At 36.5% G+C, this 20,301-nt stretch overlaps 1 protein-coding gene and 1 non-coding gene across 6 annotated transcripts in view; one reads left to right on the plus strand and one right to left on the minus strand.

The window, feature by feature from the left end:
• Positions 1-20,301, plus strand: part of ZFPM2 (zinc finger protein, FOG family member 2) — a 428,442-nt gene that overhangs the window by 257,245 nt on the left and 150,896 nt on the right. The window lies entirely within an intron of this gene.
• Positions 17,332-17,404, minus strand: TRNAN-GUU (transfer RNA asparagine (anticodon GUU)). The gene has a single exon. It is a non-coding gene; the product is annotated as a tRNA-Asn (tRNA).

The raw sequence follows: 20,301 nt of genomic DNA on the forward strand, positions 1-20,301 counted from the left end.
AAATGACCGTTGAGAAATATTAGTTCATCCTTTTCACAGAGATCCGAGCTATAACTCCAAAGAGTTAAATGCATTTGTTCAAAGTCACCTGTTTGTGGCATCAGATGGCCTATCTTACCATCTCACTAAACTGAGCACCTTCCACCAGGTGATTGGTACCTCAAAGTCAACTTTACTGGTCAACCTTTCCCAGTTAAGCAAGCTTCCTTCTCCCCTCTCCTTTGTGTACCTGATTTGGTAGCCAGCTCTATGCTTTAGATCTCAACCTCTTAATCAGTTTCTTAACATCTTTTTAGTTATGTGTGGTCAGTACCTTTATTAAAGATATAGTTAATTAAATATCCTTAAAATCTATTCAAAAATCTGTTTTTATTGGTTATTGTTGTGTGTTACATATATTTTTACACTTTTGATCATGTTGACTGCAGTGACTCATTCCCATGGGGAAGGCGCACTGCATACTCTGTGTGAACACCCAACCCAAAGTAGAATTTATTAATGTATCAGTTTTTGAGTTCTTTCTGTATAATGTCATATGTAAAAATTAAACATATTTAGAAGTTAGAAATGCTAGATAAATAGAAAATTTTTTTTTTTAAATTGGTAACTTTGATAGAAAGAGGTCAGTGTAATGGAAAGTGGAATTTTCAGAGAAGTTGCATCACGTTTTAGACACGTTGAACTTGACATGGTAAGAGGAAAATACAAATATTGGAAGAAATATGCTTAAAGGATGATGGAGGATATGGCTATGAATTGAAGATTTGAGATTTGAGAGCCATTTGCTGGAGTTGTTGTTACTTTACAAAATTCAGTATGAAGAACTAAAACTATAGAGTGCTAAAGAGATTTATGAATATTACCTATTTTTAATTAGTCAAAGTATTGATGAATGCTCCAGTGTGGAGGACATCGATGCTGCCTTTGAAATGCCAAAAATCAGAAGACTAGTTGAAGAAAGCAAGCAGAGGCACATGTGGAAAAAAAATGTAGACAAATGAAATAGAAGCAAATGCAATGACAGGGACATGATGGAAAGGAAGGAAATTACAAGCAATGTATCAACAAGTACAAAATGGGACAGTGCAGTTGTTTTCCAAGGGGACGTAGAAGGGTGAACTGAGGGAGGGAGGTTAATTGGGAAGTGCTTCCCCAGGGCAGTGACAGCTGAAGGAAGTGATGGATCTGAATTGGTCCAAAGGAACAGGCAAGGAATTCAGGATGGAGTGAATGGCTTAGCCAGAAGATGAAGGACAAAAATCAAGCCATGTGGAGGGAATAACAAATGGGCCATTTTGCCTCCAGTGGAAGGACTAAGTGAAAGCTAACACGACATCCTTCTGGAAAGGTATGGAGGGGGAGTGGTGTGGAGGCAGCAGGGCGTGGGAGTTTCTAAAGAGAGAACCTGGAATGCTAATCACGCACGGTGAAAGGTACAGACATTTTAATGCAATTTTATGACATGACTTAGTTTTCTAAATCTGTTAATGAATTTCAAATGCACAGCCTCCCATTGTCAAAAGTACATGGGGCTACATGTTCTTATCCCCTTCTCCCTGGCTGTTGAACTCCCTGTTTTTGGTTTAACTATACAAGGAAAATAGAGAGTGCTTGATGAATATTTGTTCTTGGCTAAAATTCTGCATAATGCTTTGAAATAGTATTCTTCCCAGCACATGTTAACAGTTGCTAATGTCATTCAAAAATAGTTGAGGAAAATATGTTTGTGAAACATACAGCTTTTACTGTCAAATTACTTCCTGAGTGAAAGGAAAATACAGTAGGACTCTGCTATGTATTGAATGGGAATCCTTTAATGTTGTCAGGGATTTGATCCAACGGATGCCTTAAGTAAGCAGAAAATCGTGTACCCTCTGTTTTAATGTCTGTGTCCTCGTGGTGAGGCAGCCACCCCACTCAGCTGCCCAGATGGGCACCACAGTCCTCTCAGATAGGGTAACCAGAGCATAACTCCTCCGGAGCAATGCAATTATGAATTTCTTGAGGGGGAAAAGGGAGAGATAAGTGCAGGGAAGTCAGCTAACGTGTGGTACATGGGTAGTTCCAGGCAGCAAAAGGGTTAATCAGATTTTCATTTCAGATAGTCGCCTTAGTAACCATCAGAGAGGCCAGGCTGTATCTTTTCCATTTGTAGGGAATGTTTAGATTTACAGGGTAGCTTAGCTTATTACATACCTACCTTGATTGCTGGATAAAGCTTATGATTAAAAACAGAATAAGATTCATTTTTATAATATTGTAAAGAAGAGCAAAGCACTAAAACTGATGTCACTGGTGGTCTAGGACTCTGGGAAATTACTGCTGTTGGAACCCTAGCAGCCTCCTTGAAAAGTTAAAATAATGATGGGCAGCATCTTCTGCCTACATGTTTAGGGAAAATGAATCTCTCTTCCCCATTTTTAAGAGTGAATCCGAATCCAGCAAATAACAACCAGTTAACAATGCTATGGGAAATCGAATGTCAGCCTCGTTTTTATGCCAAATTGTATTAAATTCTCAGAGATGCATTTGTTTATATCATGGATTAAGTGCTGTGTGGCCCTTAAATCGGGAATTGAAAAAAAAAGAAAAGGCGTGTTTGAAAAGTGCTTATTTTCAGAATATCTGAAAGAGTGCGCTAGTGACGCTAAAATGTTGAGATCCTTAATTTGTCCATTGGCCGAATAGCAGGAAAACAGACTTGACATCGGGCTGTGCACATGGCCTCAAACCTCACCTGGAGAGACGGATTTCCTAAGGGCAGAGAAGAGCCTTCAGTCTGTTTCCCAAGACCGGGTCTGTCTAGAGCAGCTGCTGCCAATTAGTGACAAGCGCTGTGTAGTGAGGCCATGGTACAAACAGCTACCAGAGTTCAGCAGTTTCAGAAATTCCTCTCTGAAACCAGAAGGACACAGTCCTTAGGAGCATGGTTCATTCCCATGCCCTGGTAGCAACGTGGTGACCAGTGAGCCTAATCCAAACATCTCAAAAGTCAGTATGTCAGCCTCCGGTAGCCACTGAATTTATATATTATTTACAGGCAGCCTCCAACTTACTTTTGCTGATTATATTAACTAAAAAAAAAAAAAATGCCCAGAGTTCCACCTTTGCCATTGCGCTAGTATCAAATATTAAGCCAAGAGAGCCACAGGAGAAATTCTAAAACAAAATGAACAAACAAACCAAAACTTGGACTGTGTCTACTCAGATTTGGAAAAAGAGGAGGAAGTGTTTGGAAAAACAGGACTCGTTTGATAAATATATTCGGGAATAGCAATCATTCATACCTTAATATCAGTTAATGCAGCCAAATTGCTTTCCTTCTGAGAGTCGCTCCACTGAATTTGTAGATATGTGTGTTTGTTTCACAGTGAAAGAGGCAAGATTGTCATTTTGCTGCGTGGAGTAATTTGTGAGATAGGACACTCATACCTTAAGTGAAGACTTGTTGTAGGGGAGTTGATGCAGCTCAAAGAACTCCAGAGATTAGGGGAGGATGATTTCAGAATCAGGGAGATGGGGACCAAGAAGATAGAAGGCAGAAAAAGACAAATTCTATTAAAAATTTTCCTATGGCCAGAGACAGATAAGGAAATATCCTGCCTCCCTTTCTGTCCTTCCTCTAACAAATGACCCTTATTCCTGGACACAGGAATTTAAACCTAATATATAGCGAGATTAAGAGCTAAATAACTTTCTTCTAATCTAACCTTGAAACTTTACTATTTGCAGTATTGGGTCTATGCCAGTTCTTTGCTCAGTTTGAGTAAGATACAGATTCTTTTTGAAGAAAAAGCAATTCAGTAGGTTCAAGGTTTTCTGGGGATTTACAGACAGCCATTTGAAAAACACCAAGTTAAATAAATGAAAATATTCTATATACTGTATTTCAAATGTAATTTTTTACTACAAAGACATGGCTTACCATTATGTAAGATAAAAGTGTATTTGTTGTCATGTTTGTTGTGTTAGGATCAAAATGAAAACATCAAATTGAAAAATAAAATGCCCATAAATAGTGAAGACCCCAAGGAGACTGTAGCCTCTGGTTTGAGAAACACAAATGAAGGTGAAAAATATGTTTTGAGTTCCAAATGGTGCATTTTCAAATGAACTATTATAGTCCATTTATAACTTAGACTCCCTGTTATTTAATCATTTTACACTAATTTTTTTCCTGGTTTAAAGAATGTCTTCAACACAGTCATCTAACATTTCCAACATAATATCATTCCAACCAATACTGAAAAATGAAACAAGATCGCTGACAGAAAATAAGCTATAAATATTTGGTTGGAGTATGGAGAGGTTTTCAAATGTCTAATAATATATTTGGACTTGGCTCTTTATTAGAAAGTCTGTGAACTTTCCAGCCTTCTTTGCTCCCTCTTCCTCTCTACAGGGTCACTACATATTTAAACTGTGTGTCTGTAACATTTTAGCATGTGAACCAGGATTTAGTCAAAAAGACAGATGTTCCAATATGCTGAAAAAAGTAAGATAATGTTCACTTTCCTGGGGGAAATAGTGGAAAGTTCAAAAAGGATCATTTTGGGGTCAGGGTTTCATACGTAGCAAAGCGGTTCCCTCGCTGCAATCTGTTGAAAGTCAGCCCTTCGACACAAGGGTTTGAAAAGATAAAGAAAAAACGGGGGAGGGTAAGGATTATTTTCCTAGCGTTCTTCCAAATTCATGGGTGGAACTTGGATTATCACCCACTTACTTGACAGAACTGTCTTCCATTGCCATGTCGAAACTTTTTCTTAGGGTCCAAGTCACTTCTGCAATTATTTCTCCTCTCCTAATTCTCCAAGTCACTCAGTGCCTTGGGAAGTTTTTATGCCCACCCACCCCCGACTAAATTCTTGAAACTTTTCGTCTCCACAATCCAAAATTGAACATCTTGCAGACATTTTCAAAATAATGGCTCTTCTGTCACCTTTACTACACTCAGGATTGCCATCGTCCATAGCACGCCATCAGTACATATCTGCTGACTGGTTGGTTTAACTGAAAAAAAAAAGTTAATTTCAGTAGTCAAAACCATATAGCTACTAAAATTTAATATGTGAACCAAATAGATAATTAGATGATGTAATTTGGGATTTTCATCTGATTGTCCAGTTGTCAACACAGACAAATGATAACTGAGGTCAGCGATGATGTTGCCCTGCTGCACAGTTTTCTATTTGGACAAAGTAAACCCTCGTGGAAGGAGAGAGAGATGGGAGTGAGGGGGTTAGGGAAGGCGTGGAAAGAAAAAGGAAAAGATGAGGGAGGAGTAGGGAAACATAAAAACACTGGAGAAGATGGTTATAAACAAAATGAATAATTATTATTACAGTAAATGTCAAACATTCTGAATCAAAAAGCTGATGGATTTAAGGATACAAGAATTTTAGGCAGAGAAAATAATAAACAGGATACTCAGAAAAAAATCAATAAAATGACAACTTTGATAAAGAATATTAGAGGGGGAGGGTATATCTCAAGTGGTAGAGTTTATGCTTAGCATACATGAGGTCCTGGGTTCAATCCCCAGTACCTCCATTAAAAAATAATAATAACTAAATAAAAATAAACCTAATGACCCCCCCCCAAAAAAAAAAACTTAAAAAAAAAAAAAAGAACATTGAAGATTTCTCTGAATTTTGGTGGGCAGGAAGGGCAAGAAAAAAGTAAAAGATGAAAGGAGTTCCAGATAGCTTTTGACATCATTTTTTGTCTCATTGAGTAAGAATAAACTCTCTCCAAAGCATCTTTTGCCTCTAACCCTGTGCATGCAGGTCCCCATAGGGCCCATTAGCTTCCAGGTTTATCGACACCCTTATTAAGTTAGGGGTATTCAGTTTAAGGCTCTGTTAAGAGGAATGAGGAGAACTTGGCCAAGTGCCAGAGCAAAGTAGTAAAAATAGTACCGTGAGAAAAGATTAGGGTTCCAGAATATCAAATCATTTCTCCTGAAAAATAGAAGGCTGAAACATGGCATAACTGCCTTTCAGAGTTGAAGTTCAACCCTTAAAGTGGAGTTCCATCTTCATTTTGGAAGGAAATAATTTTATGTCAAAACTGGGCACATTCACAGCTTCTTGTAGTTAGATTTTTGGAATCTAGTAATTTGCAAAAAAAAAAAAAAATCCTCACTTGCAGTTAATTCTCTCCACTGAATCTTTCAATTCTTTTACCTGTTTTCTATCAGCCAGTCACAGTTCATTGTATTTTTCAGACAATTCCAGGGACATGGGTTACTTTATTAGACAATATCAGAAGTTTAAGATGTTACCTTATTATGATTTCTGTCTCTAAGCCTGGTATTTTAACTCTGAGCATTCCTGAGTGTTGGATTCATATGTTTGAAATACTCCGTTGCATTTCTTTGACTAAACTTGTTCATGTGGAATTTCCTCAAAGGGACTTCTGAAGAAATACTGGTTCATCAATAATTTCCTCCAGTTTGCAAATTTCATGCTACAAAGTTCCAGTAAGAGTCACCCCACTCTAAAATCTCAGTCATATTTTGTTTTCTGTAACAGTATACCTAACATAGCTGAGAAACTCTGATGCCTTTTCTTTGTTTACAGATTTTAAGATCATTATGCATACTCAAATGCATAATTATAATTATGCATTCATGATGTTACTTGTGCTGGCTTAACTCAGAAATAGTGTGAAGCAGCTAATCTCGAAGCTACAGGCTGTTTCCCATCACTTAGATTCTGATCAGGGCTGTTTGTTGAGTCTTATTGGAACGCGGACTCTATATGCACCAGCCCCATTGGACCCTTTGTTTTTATCACTAGTTTCACTCTGTGCCCTTTCTCCTTCCCCCTCAAATCTTTGCTTTTAAGATGGGAAAACTACAAGATAATTTGGTTTGGTTTTGTATGTTTAGTCTATTCACGGTAATTAAATGAGAAGGATTTTTTAAGTTCTTCAGTTTGTTTATAACCCACGTTCAGTTGTATGTGTAATGAGTAAAGACATAATATCCTTTCTCATGCTTGAGATTTTACTATCAACTGGCCTCTGATCATTGACTTTACTTTATTGTAGCTTAAACTGCTCTAGTGCAGAACTACCAAACTTTCTTCCCTCTGTTCTAGAATAGTGTAATTTTAGCCAGAAGGAAGCTAACCTATGTATCTGATATGTTGTGCCCTTACCAATGACAACTGCAAAATATTCATTGAGTGGTTATGGTAGGAAGGATGCTTTTTCCAACACTGTGAAGGATTGTAACAAATCTCATTTAGTAAAGAGATTCTAAAAATCTCTTATAGTCTTGGTCTTTAGAAATTGGAATTTGGGTTAGTCAGTAATGGCACAACATGAAAATGTATACTCAAGCTATTGCCCTTCCTGGGGGGTGCAGTCTCGAAAGACAAGAAAGGCAGAGCAGTAAATTAAGACATTCTGCTCTGCTTATGTTAAAGTGCAGAACAAACTCCATCTGAGTTTGTAGTTTAGCTTTTCCTTTCTGCAGAGTTGAATTAGGGAAAATCTGTATCAGTGTGAATTAGTGACACTGTTTTGTGATTCTCAAAGTAATGGGAGGGGAACCTTGTCACAGAGTACACATGAGAGTATGTGTTTTTGTTGAAGGGACTCTGTCTTTGTTCCTAGGGAGTGAGGCACCAGTGTGTGATTCCTTCAATATATTTATAGCCACCGTGCTTATTTAAATTTCTAAATATTAAAGGAGACCATAAATGTGTTTTTAACATCCAGAAAGGGGAGCATAAATTTTAAAAGGCTGAGGAACAGGAGACAAGTCTGTTTCATGAGTTTCTTCTGGTTAGAGAACATGAAAGCCTACAGCCAGAGGTGCCCTACAAGTTCTAGAGTCCTGGTTGTCCCCTTTAAAAGTGAAGAAAGCGGCTCATGAAAGTGATGTAATTTGACTAAGGTCATCCAGCGACTTAGTGACATAGTTTAAACCAAACCCAAGTTTAGTGAATTCTCAGATCATTTTTTTTCTTCTTTTTCTTTTATTGAGTTATAGTCAGTTTACCATGTTGTGCATTTTAAAAAATATATATACAGCTAGCATGAAATAGGAGTTACCAAGGAGAAGATCATGGTCTTTGTAATCACGTGAGATTTTGCCTTGTGTTTGGTTGATTTGGTTTGGTTGTAAATGACAAATGAGACAACATGTTAAAAAAATTAAATGATTAATTAAGATTATGGTATTTAAATTGAAGGATGTAAGGCTTTGTTTCAGCATATGATGTAAAAAAACCCTGCATATTCTAAGTTTTGGACTCGTTCAGTATTCCCAGTATAGAGCCTAAGGCAGGGGAATGACATAATTAAGAACTCAATGTCCAGAACCTTTTCAAATCGTTTCCCAAATGCCCTATAAACAAAGCTTTAGATCTCATAGGTACTAGTAAAAACTACAGGTAAGAAATCTGTAGTAATTTAAACAGAATAACTTATTTTATAACCAGTAAGTGGAGCTTTTCATCATGCAAGGTAAGATTTTATTCCACTAACATTGACTTGCCATTAAAACTTTTCATTGTGCTGGAAGTGGTGAAGTTATCTCCCCACTAGCCAATATATTAAGTGGCTAAAAGGTTTTTACTTTTTAGGTTAATCAAAGTAGTAAAATCTCTTACACATTTACATCTAGGTTACACTGATCATTCTATTGATGTCTGGATAGAATAACTTAGATGCGCACAGGGCTTTTCACAGATATTTAACCATTTCTTAAATTTTCCCTATTTTCTCAAATCAATGTGAATAATAATTATAAATGAACACTATTTAGTATTTGTTGAGAGTCAGTCTAAGTGATTGGTAAGTATTAATGTATTTCATCCTCACAACAGCCCCATGAGGTATTATTATTCCCATTTCACAGATAAGGAAACTGATACACAGAGAAGTGGAACTACTTGATGAAGATGGCACCATAGATGAATAGCAAAGTTTGGATTTAAATGTAAGCAGTCTGGCTCTCAAGTCCATGCTTTTAGCCACTGTGTTAACCGCCTGTCTGTTAAGTTCATAACTATACAAACTGACGTTTCTGCTTCTTTTCCTCATCATGCTCATTCACGTTGTGGAAGAACACAGTCGTGAGTTTGCCATAAATAACATCTGTATTATAGCGGAACTCTGGTTTCAGGCCCATCGAGTCAAAAGAACGACCCCTTTTCCCACCTCTGCAGTATTTCCACCCAGTGCTTTTCACTGAGGTCTCGTTTTGACTTCCCAGCTTGACCTTGAACTTTTGCTGGCAGATAAAACTGCTCTGTGTTTTGACCCAGGCTACCTGTGAGCAGTACCAAAGTAAGGAATATGCTAACTAAACCCAGACCAGGGTACTTCTATAAGTGGAGACTCCTCCAGTGAGCCCAGACTTCCCAAGGCAGTTTAGATCCCTTAAGTGGCTCCATCCAGAGGTTTTAAAGAGTGAAACTGACCTGCCAGGCAGGAAGGGCCACTGTATACCTTGCAGCCTAGGTTGCATGCCGATGTCTAACCATAAAGTACTAACTACAGTGAGGCCCGACTATGTCTGCTGAACAGTCAAACACCCAGAGAATCTGTTCTTCCTTTGCTCTTGCCCAATCAGTGCTGACTTGAGTGAATTTTAGCCTCAGAACATTGTGGATCTCATCGTGCATTCTGCTTGTGATTGGAAACTTTTGATAGAGGCTGTTTTTTATGCATTGTAAGTTCTATTCATTTCTACAGGTAGAAAACGAGCTGCAGTCCTAAAATTAAGAGTATGGAAAAATAGTATCTGCTTTTCAATATTTTTTATATCCTACCTCTAGAGTATGTTAAATTCTATTCCTCTTATACCTACTTGATGCCTGATGTTGGTATTTAGTATCTCAACTAGACTTTCAAGACCCAAAACGGTGCAAATGTGAGAAATAATTCACTACAGAGCTATAAATTTCACAGCTCAAAAAACCCTGAAGATTATTAATGAGGCACCATGCAATTAGCTTATACAAAGTGCAGCTAGGAATCATGCATAATGTAAAACAGAAACCTCTAACCACTGATTCATGGAAGATCATTTAAACTAGTTTTCATGGATATGAAGAATTGATATTTAACACAATTCCTGAGAAGACTCTTATTGCTTTAACACTGTGGAAAGAATTTAGTTTCTTATAGATTTGCTGAGAGGAAAACAGAAGGAGTTTCATGTTAAGGCAGTTTTTAGCAATGTGAATTTGGAAAAGCTGTTTAACATTTTAGAGTCTCAGTTTTTGCTTATGTAAAGTGGGCATAATGATATCTTCCATAAAATTGTTGCAGAAAATAAATTTACAAGTTAATATAGTACCTAAAATTTTAGCACATGGTTAATGCCTTACAAAATGTTATAAATCACGTATTAGAGCAATATGTCACTTTTTCACCCAGCCAAAATTCTTGTTTTACTGGAAATTCTTCATTTCTGTGGAAACATACTTCTTTAGGAGTATTAGAAATATTAGCCAGACTCTTGCATAGAAAGAACATGCAGGTGCTGCTTTAAGCCCATTACAAACATTAACTCATTTCATCCTCAAAATAATTCTATGACATGAATACTTTTATTAAAATACTTATTTACTTATTTAAAATACTTATTTTAGAGATGCAGAAACTGAGACACAGCAGTTAAGCAATTTGCCCGAGGTTGTACAGCAGCTACTAAGTGATCAAACTCAAACTCAATCAGCTTCACACCAAAGTACAACTTTTTAAACCATCTCTTGACTATTAATAAAGCGTATTAAGCAGGATAATGAGCATTCACTTATAATAGTATGTAAATAATTCTTCTTGGCTATATTCCCCCAAATATTTCAATTTTTGAAATATTTTTTCAGTGTATGTTTATGATACATTTTATTTAGCAGCAAGGATAGTTAAATATGTGTATAGTAGACTGGTGTTTGATAGAAGTGGAAGTGCATGGCTTGACCCAAAATACGTATATAAAAGACTTTAAGTTTTAGATGTAATTTTTTAAAATATAAGCCATATTTTGTAGACCTTCAAAGTTGGAGAAAGCTTCAGTGTTTTTCACTTTAAAATTGAAGCTTAATCCTGACTCTCATGAAGCTCCCTTAATATGAATCCATTGACCAATTCTCAGCTACTGCTGTGTTTTATTTAGTCACAGACCATCAAATATGCATTGCGATTTCCAAATGTATCAGACATATATTTAAAATATAATGAGCTTGATTATTAATATTGATTTAACTCTATGTGTGTATCATTTAGATATTTTTAGTTTTAATACCTTGTGACCATCTAGAGGAAGTGAAACTCATTATCTCTCTATTTTTAGCATTTTCTATATAGTAGGTATTTAATAAATGTTTATTGAATGAATAATGAATATACTTAATGTCTAATAGAGTATAAAGTGATTAATTTAAAAGGAAAATAACCTAAATAAGTCACTCAAAATAGAAATGGTATAGGTTTTTTAAATGCTGATCACTTGTTAATAATTGGAATGACTTTATACATAAGATTATATCATTTATGTGACAAAAACCATATCTGAACCATGTAAGCAAACTTACTTCAAGTTTTAATATCATTCACAGACAACTAAATGCAGTACTCAAAGCATACACATTGATGCTTTTATTCATATTTCTACTTCTTTTATAAAGAACATGGTTTGAGGAGTTTGTCTAGTGGCAGTATTAATGAAGGTTTATTTAATTGGTTCTGACTTCATAGCATGTTCCTTTAGTTGCCCCAGAGTGACTTCCATGCTGAACAAAGTTCCCCTGATCTAGAGCAGGTAGAGGTGAATCGGTTTCATTGGTTGGTTCTCTTCTCGTTGTTCTTCCCCATGGAAAGCAAGGCAGCTGATTCCGGAAGGGAGGGCCAACCTCCAGGGGCAGCACTTGACTTTTATTCTCTGAAAGTGCAGAATTAGTGTAGTCCTTCTGCATCTGTTGATTTGGAAAGAAAAATATTGAAAACTACCCTCATGATCAGAGTCTTACTTTAAATACTTATTTAAGTATTTGTGATATTTGTTAATTAAAGCATCTCACAGATTAGATAAGCTTTGTTCGACTTTAGTCTGTAGCACCTTCACACTTCTGCCAACTAGTTTGCCAAGAATTTTTTGTGCGCAACTTTCAATAACTTGTCTCATAAAAATCTGCTTTCCCAAGGGAGGTACTAGATTTAGCACAGCACTTAGTATATAATTCAACTATTTCATCTTTTGTTTTCTTTTTGGAGGGGGAAATGCTCCTTATTCCTATTCTTCCAACCTTGCCATAGACTCTTCCCATCAATTCATCATTTTAAATATCATATCAGGGACATTTTCAGTTAAAAATAAAGGTGAGTTCTTAATGATTTACGGTCACAGAGGGAAATAAGGGTGCAAATCCTGAAAGCATCATGTAATTAAAAGAGAAAGAAACTTTTATATTTGTTTTTAAATTTTGCTGTATTATTAATATCAGGAGTGCCTTTTTTCTTTTTTTGCCTTAAGATTGGCTAAAACAATAATAGTCAGGAGGCAATCTAAAAGGTTGCTGAAAGATTCATTACATATTGCAGTGGATTAATGCTTGAGGGACATACAGATCTCAGTGTCTGAGGATGGCTTTGTGCAGGATACAGCTTTCTCTTTCTTCCACAGAGTGTCTGTGGGGTAGTTCTCAAAAGGACACTACTGAGTAGAATTTACCACTTTTTAAGGTGTATTGTCATTGATAATTGAATGGCTATATATCTTTTGCACACGCTCTGGATTCTTTATACAAACATTTTTATTTTGACCATGCCACTTTTCCTGACCACACCATTTCTTATGTATTAAAATACCCAAGGAAAATAAATTAATGAAATAAAGTAAATGATAAATGGCTTCATTTACTGCTTCACTAATAAAAATAGTAGCATTTTCTTAAGTATAAGCCCAGTGCGTTGAATTTTCACATTTCTTTTCCACACTCAAGGTCTGAGTTGAGACTTGATGAAAATTCTGTAGTAGGAAAGCTTCTAATGATATTGTTGTCAAGCTGGAAGGACATAGGAGATCATCTTACAGAGAAGGAAGATGAGACCTGGAGAGGCTGATTGAGTGGCCCCAGGTCACGCAGCCTGATCCGCGGGTTTCCGGAGCCCTGAACCTTGCGGCAGGTTTCTGTGACAGCCTCATGTGAGGAGGGCTGCTCTGGAGCAGTTTACTCTTCCCTTCCCAGGCTTTCACGCTGACACCCTCCTGCACATTGCACTAAGTGCAAGCCCAGGAATGCTGCCAGGAGTGAAACAACACTCCTTAAACACTCCGTGACTTCCAGAGCTGTATAAAATACAAGGTTGAAGCTAATGGCTGCCAGCTTGGAGGGAGTTGTTCCTCCTTGGAGCCAAATGTATGCGGAGAGCAGATGAGGCTGTGGGAGTGAAGTTGGCAAAAGAGAAAGAGAAATGAGTCTATTCTTTTTTTTTTTTGAAAATGAAAGTATAATAAATATCTGGATAACTTAGATGTTTATTACTCGTTTAAAGATTCTTCCCATTCGAAAAATGAAGTATCTGTATATTTAGTCTGGAATGATGATTTTATATTGTTGTTCTAAATATCACAAAATGATGCTTTCTATTTGGAAGTAAAGAGATTGTTTTAATGACCTGTGTATATGGAGCTATTTGTGTTCCCTTTCCTAAAAGATCATTATTTCTTATACTAAGATTTCTATATTTAAGCAGTGACTCATGTTAAGATAATGTGTTTCAACAATTTTGAGAACTAAAAGCAAATATACCTCAGAGATAATGCTTACTTAAATTTTTGGTTCCTAGAGATAAAACTGTCTTTGACATAAGGAGTATGGATGTAGTAGCCAAGAATTCTATCATTTTGTTTCACACTCATTTTGTTTCTGAAAAGTCTCTTGTCGCATATGAGATCCCACATACCACAGTGAACTTGAAGACATTTGTTCGCTGAAGTTCTCTGGAATTTCACTCTCCTGCTGTCCTTAAGTGATATTCTGTAGAGCTGTGCTCATGAAAAACACTCTTCTAATGAAACCTTCCTGGGATTTCCATTCATAAATCTGTTCTGTGCCTAATGGTATCATGTAGTGGTTCTCATGATAGCGCATATCTGATGTCCTTCCGCTTAGACTTTATACACAAACACACACACACACACACACACACACACACACACACACACGTGTATATATATATTTTTTACATTTTTATTGAGTTTATAGTCATTTTACAATGTGTCAAATTCTACTGTAGAGCACAATTTTTCAGTGAACTTACATATATCCATTGTCAACATTTTATTTTTCGCTGTGAGCTACTATATATATTTTTAAAATTAAAGTATAGTCAGTTACAATTTCTGGTGTACAGCATAATAGTTCAGTCATATATATACCTACATATGTTCATTTTCATATTCTTTTTCATTATAGGTTACTACAAGATATTGAATATAGTTCCCTGTGCTGTACACTGTCAACTTGTTGTTTATTTATTGATATATAGTAGTAGTGGTTAATATCTGCAAATCTCAAACTCCCAATTTACCCCTTCTCCCTCCCTTCCCTCTCTGGTAACCATAAGTTTGTTTTCTATGTCTGTGAGCGTGTTTCTGTTTTGTAAATAAGTTCATTTGTCTTTATTTTCAGAGTCCACAAATAAGTGATATCATGTGGTATTTTTCTTTCTCTTTCTGGCTTACTTCACTTAGAATGACAATCTCCAGGTCCACCATATATTTTCTAATTGAAATGTATTCTTAATTTCTTTGAACTTGAGTTTGAAAATGTGTCTAACACACCAGATTTTTTTCTAGCGACATAAATTTGATAAATTTTAGTAAGTTGTTTTGTTGCTTCCTAAATAGCAACTGTAGGTAAGATATTTGGTATGAGTTTGGAAGTTCTTAGTTACTTCTTTAAATCTTTATGTGGAACTTGCACACACACCATGTTTTCGGACACGGCAAAAAAAGGAAAGACTGTATTTCTCATTCAGGGGACATCTCAGTGTAGCTCAATGGACATTTTATTCTGTTTTAAAGGGAAGCATCTGATTTTAATGGAAGCACATGACATACCTGGTCATGTTGAATGATGTCTGGCATTAATCAGTCATGAAGAATATTCAGGTGTCATCACTGAGAAGCTTTTTCTACATCCTCACACAAATAACTTGACCCTTTGGGACCACGTGCAGTACAGTGATTCTGCTTATGTCATTTAAAATGGTACTCTAATTTTCTGAAGGGAAAAATAAAAGCCTTTACCTCAGTAGCATCAAGCTCAGACATTCATGAGGTGTCCTATATAACTTTTAAAAAGATATTTAGTAAAAAGCATAGTGTTAATTAGGTGGAAATCATCATACTAAAAGTTTTATAGTTCTAGTCAATTCAGTAATGTGGAGGCTGTATACCATGCCCAGAATTACAGAAAATACAATTGTGGAGGGCCTTGAATTATCACTGGACATCCCTCCCCTCTCCAGGTGGTCCAAGATTTTAAGTTATTATGCGTGCCTCCAAAGAATAGGCTGTTGATAAAGGGAATTTTTAAATTCAAGTTCACTGTCACTAGAGACTTCACACAGTTAAAAGGAGAGAGATACAGTGTTTTCACGACTGTCAGGTTGAATTTAAATTTAATTCCAGCGTGGAGAACTGCTTTTATACATTAACTGAGATTTTTGCTATGTAAAATGTTTCCTGTGGTAGTAGAAGGTCAAATCACATAAAGTATCACTTTTTTTTTTCCACATAGGTTTAGAGACTAATTCAGCTGGGAGAGACTGGCAGTGGTGGTGGCATCTCATTCCCAAAGGCCAGGAATATATATATGTGCTTTTCTGGTTCTAACTATATAAATCTAATATCTATAGTAATTTGGAAATTCTTCAAAGTCAACTATCAAATATGTTTTTATAGCTGATAGAATAGAAACAGCTATGAATTGTTAAAAAATAGCTATGAATTTTGACAACCAGCTCCAACCTTTTTCACCTGTTACCCAGTTACGGGAGCAGCACACCAGGAGGATTTCCACAGCATCAAAGGACAGCTCATGGCATTGGCTTGAGATTCTCTAATGAGATCTTGTTGTATTTCCCAAACTAATGTCAGTGGAGGCCAATTTTTCCATCAAATGCCACTTCTCAGTTTTTTTTTAAAGGCTGTAATGTCAGGCTCTTCTCATGGGTCAGATTTTCCTAAGACTTCTAGTTCTTTGTAAGCCTTAGTTTGGAAATGTTCAACAAATATTTCCAGCAAAATTTGGAATCCCTAAGACAGCATTATGTCACCAGTTTCTTGGGTTAGAATTATCCTCCATTCTTTACCTTTGGGCTGCCTACTTTTATCTCCATTAACCTTTTGGCTTGAGTATAAACATTTATTGAAGGCTACCTCCTTTGTCGGTCCAGTAACTCCAAAGGTTAGTGAGAAGTGGATGCTACTTTGACCTCTTTTATCCACATTAGATGATTCTAATTATTCCTAAGAAATGACACTTTTGACCCATTTTGTCCTTGTCAAGTTTGTCTAGTTGTAGACTGTCTAAGCATGAAACTCTGGGTTCAGTGTCCAGGAGTGCAAATTTTTTTTTAAACTTACAATGTGGAGCCTCAGAAGTGCACACTATTTCGTTTTCTTTTTAAAACATTCCAGCTTAACTGAAATTCAGGCTCCTGTTATATGTCTTGAATTGATTTATTACTGAAAGAGACTGCCTAGATACAGATAAAGTACAAACTTTAACCTGTAAAAACCCATGGGTTATTTCAATACAGAAAAAAATGAGGGATGTCTTTGTGTCAATGAGGATAAGCTAGGTTTTGCTGCAGTTGCAGGCAACCCTAATATGGCGACAGCTTTTTGAATAAAAAAGTGTCTCTCTTTCTCATGCTACATGGCCCCTGTGGTAGGAGGCCTTCCTCCCTGCATGCTTGATGGTCATTTCAGCAAAAGCAAGGCAAGATGGTGAGTCCATTGCTCTTATAGCTTCTGTGTAGAAGTGACATGAATCACTTCTTATTCAATTTCATTGACGAAATGAAGTCATATTCCCATACCTAACTTTAAAAGAGACCTGAATAGTGGAGAGTTAGCAATAATCAATCAATAACACTAATGACTACCACCACCTTTAAACTGGAAAATAAAGAGTCTTTGTCTTGACTTCTGTCCTAATCCCTACAAACATCACCAGTGCCTAAGAAACAGGGATTGCAGAAATGCTCTTCACACATTTGTTTGTTTGTTTGCTTGTTTTTTTTTTTTTATGGGGGTAAATAAGTAGGTTGATAGGTTGGTTGATTGATTTTTAATGGAGGTGCTGGGGATTGAACCCAGGACCTCATACATAACAAGCACATGCTCTGCCACTGAGCTATACCCTCCCCCCGCTCGTCACACATTTTTAATTCATTTATCCATGTAGGTATTCAGCTGAAGTTTGATAGCATCCATGGTTTACTAAATACTGTGCTGGTTGCTTCATAAGACAACCTTTGAGGTAGAAATTGTAATCCCCATTTTATAGACATATATTCTGAAGTTCAGAACATTCAAGTTTAAGTGATTTTCCAGTCACAGAACCTGCATGTATTGGGATTCCAGCCTAGCTCATCTGACTTCAAGAACAGTAATGTCCTTCCCGCCACACTTGAACTGTAAGGTTAATAGTGAGTCATAAAATGTTCTAAATACCCAGTTATAGAAGCAAGAATTATTAGTCACCACTATGTATTTTCTCACACTTTAAAGCAAGAACATTGATTGTGGAATAACAATGTAGATTTGGTGTTATTCCAGCTAAGGGAAAATTGTTTCACACTTTTGAGCACATTTGATAAGGAACTTAAGTAATTCTTTTTAAACTATAAGTCAGTAAATCTGAATTTGAGGAGTATTAGTTTTCTATTGCTGCCAAAACAAATAACCACAAACTTAGTGGCTTAAAACAACACAAATGTATTATATTACAGTTCTGTACATCAGAAGTCTAGCATGGGTCTCACTAGACTAAAATCAGTTTGTCAGCAGGATGCATTCCTTTCTAGAGGTTCTAGGGGAAAATCCATTTTCTGCTTATTTGGATTTTTGACAGAATTCAGTTCCTTGAGGTTGCAGAACTGAAAGTTTTGTTTTCCTCACTTCCTGGAACTGAGATCCTTTCCCAGTTTCTAGACACCACCACACTCAGTTCATGGTTTCACTGTGCCATCTTCAAAGGCAGCAAAGGCAGGTGGAATCCTTTTCATGTCAAATCTCTTTGATCTGCTGTTTTGACTTTCCCTTCTACGTTTAGAAACTTGTGTTTAGATTGGGCCCATACAGATAATCTAAGGTCCTCTCACCATGTCATGGCCCTGAACCTGAATCATGTTCTTAAAATCCCTTTTGCCAAGTAAAATAACATATTCACAGGTTCCAAGGCATTAGGGCGTGGATATTTTGGTAGGAGGACATTTTTTCTGCTTAACCACACCTTTTATGTCCATTCTCTTTTCCCAGCATGTTGTACCGAATGCATCCTACCTCTGTGGGGTGCTAGATAAACATCGTGGCCTTACTTTCTTCATTTGTGAAATTAGGGACTTAAACTCACTGAAGTTGCTCCCAGCTCTTAACATTCTAGATTGTATGAATCCTTATGACAGAGAAACGTGGGAAAGTAAACCTAATGATCAATGTGGATATAATTGTTATATTCTATTCATGGATTTTGCTGGAGCATAGATTTCATATAATCCTGGCTAACTCCTTCTTTCTCACACTTGGTAATCTTCTTTGAAGGCAGTCAGTCTCTACAAAAGTTGATTTCTTCAGAAAGAAATTGACTTACCTCCTCAAAACTGTAATAACTGGTCCCTTGAGATTTTTTTTTTATCTGTGTATTCTTTACTTTACAGCTTGGGTATAGCTTTCACTAAGTCTTTGCAACATTTTTGCTTTTGCTTTATTGATTTGGAGTCAAAGAAATTGTTTTCCTTTCAACTCAGTTTCTTGGAAAGTCAGATTCTACCTATGCCCGACATATAAATGTTTGCCAAAGTTTTAAAAGGTACAGTACCTGACTTACCATTAAAGAAAGATATTAAATAACTATTTTTATTTGCGCCACAAAATCAAATCCTCTAAATCTTAATTTGCATATGTACGAAATGGAGAAAATGTTAATACCTAACTCCTGGAGTTGTAAAAATCAAAACAGATAATTCAGGAGAATTATTTAACTCAACACGCAACATTTAGTAAGTATTCAATAGATGTAAACCACTAATACTGTTTTATAGTAGGAGATGTAGGGGTGGACAAGTCATCTCAGTTTGCCCAGGACTTTCCAGTTTTAGCACTGAAAGTCCAGCATCCTGGGAAACCCTTCAGTCTCAGGAGAGCTCAAATGGTTGGTCACCCAGGAAGGGTAGTGTTTGGAAACAGAGCTAAATATAAATAAGGGCTCTGCCTTCTGCCAGCTCTTTGACCTGAAATAAATTATTCAATCTCTCGGTTGCAGTATCTTTGTCTGAAAATATATACGAGGACTAAGTAAGTAAGGGATGTTGTACACATAGCAGCAATGGTAGTAACCTCATTCTTCCTGCTTAAAAAATCTTTTACTGTCTTCCTTCTACTTAGAGATTTAATAAGCACAAAAGGTTTTGCTTGATATGAAAAGTCCTTCAAGATCCGTTTCTAACCTGCTTTTCTAGACGTATATGGAGTTATGTCCCTTCCACTTATCAGCAGTGATAATAATTATATCAATAATGATTTCAATGATGACAGGTTAGTGTTATCTAGTGCTTTCTATATACTAAGAACAGCTCTCAAGACTTTATATGAGAACTTAAACCAAAGAATCTCAGAACTAGGTGTTGTTTGCTATACATACCACTCTTATACACTGCTCAGACTTTGCATGTAGCATTACCAGCAATTGCAGATTCTTCCTGTTTAGCTTTTAAGATCCTGCCTGACTGTTACCTCCTCCATGATACCTTCCCTGAATCCACAGGGCTGTATCTTGCCCTTCACAAACCCCAAAACAATTTACACATGACTTTGCATTCCCTACTGTGCTGTTTTTGACATTATAGTAAAATTTTTTTAATGTATCTGTATCTTTCACCCCCAAAGACTTCCTCATATTCCTAGCACCAAGCACAAGACTGGGTCAGTAGGTTCCTTTGTGAAATGAATGGAAGATTGTGGTATTGGCAAATCAGTTGATTTTCTTTACAGTAAAAGATCCCCTAAAGAAATTGAGATTAAAATCTATTTTTCATATTTTC

Source organism: Camelus bactrianus, chromosome 25, assembly GCF_048773025.1.
Source record: "Camelus bactrianus isolate YW-2024 breed Bactrian camel chromosome 25, ASM4877302v1, whole genome shotgun sequence".
Classification (NCBI taxonomy): Eukaryota; Metazoa; Chordata; class Mammalia; order Artiodactyla; family Camelidae; genus Camelus; species Camelus bactrianus.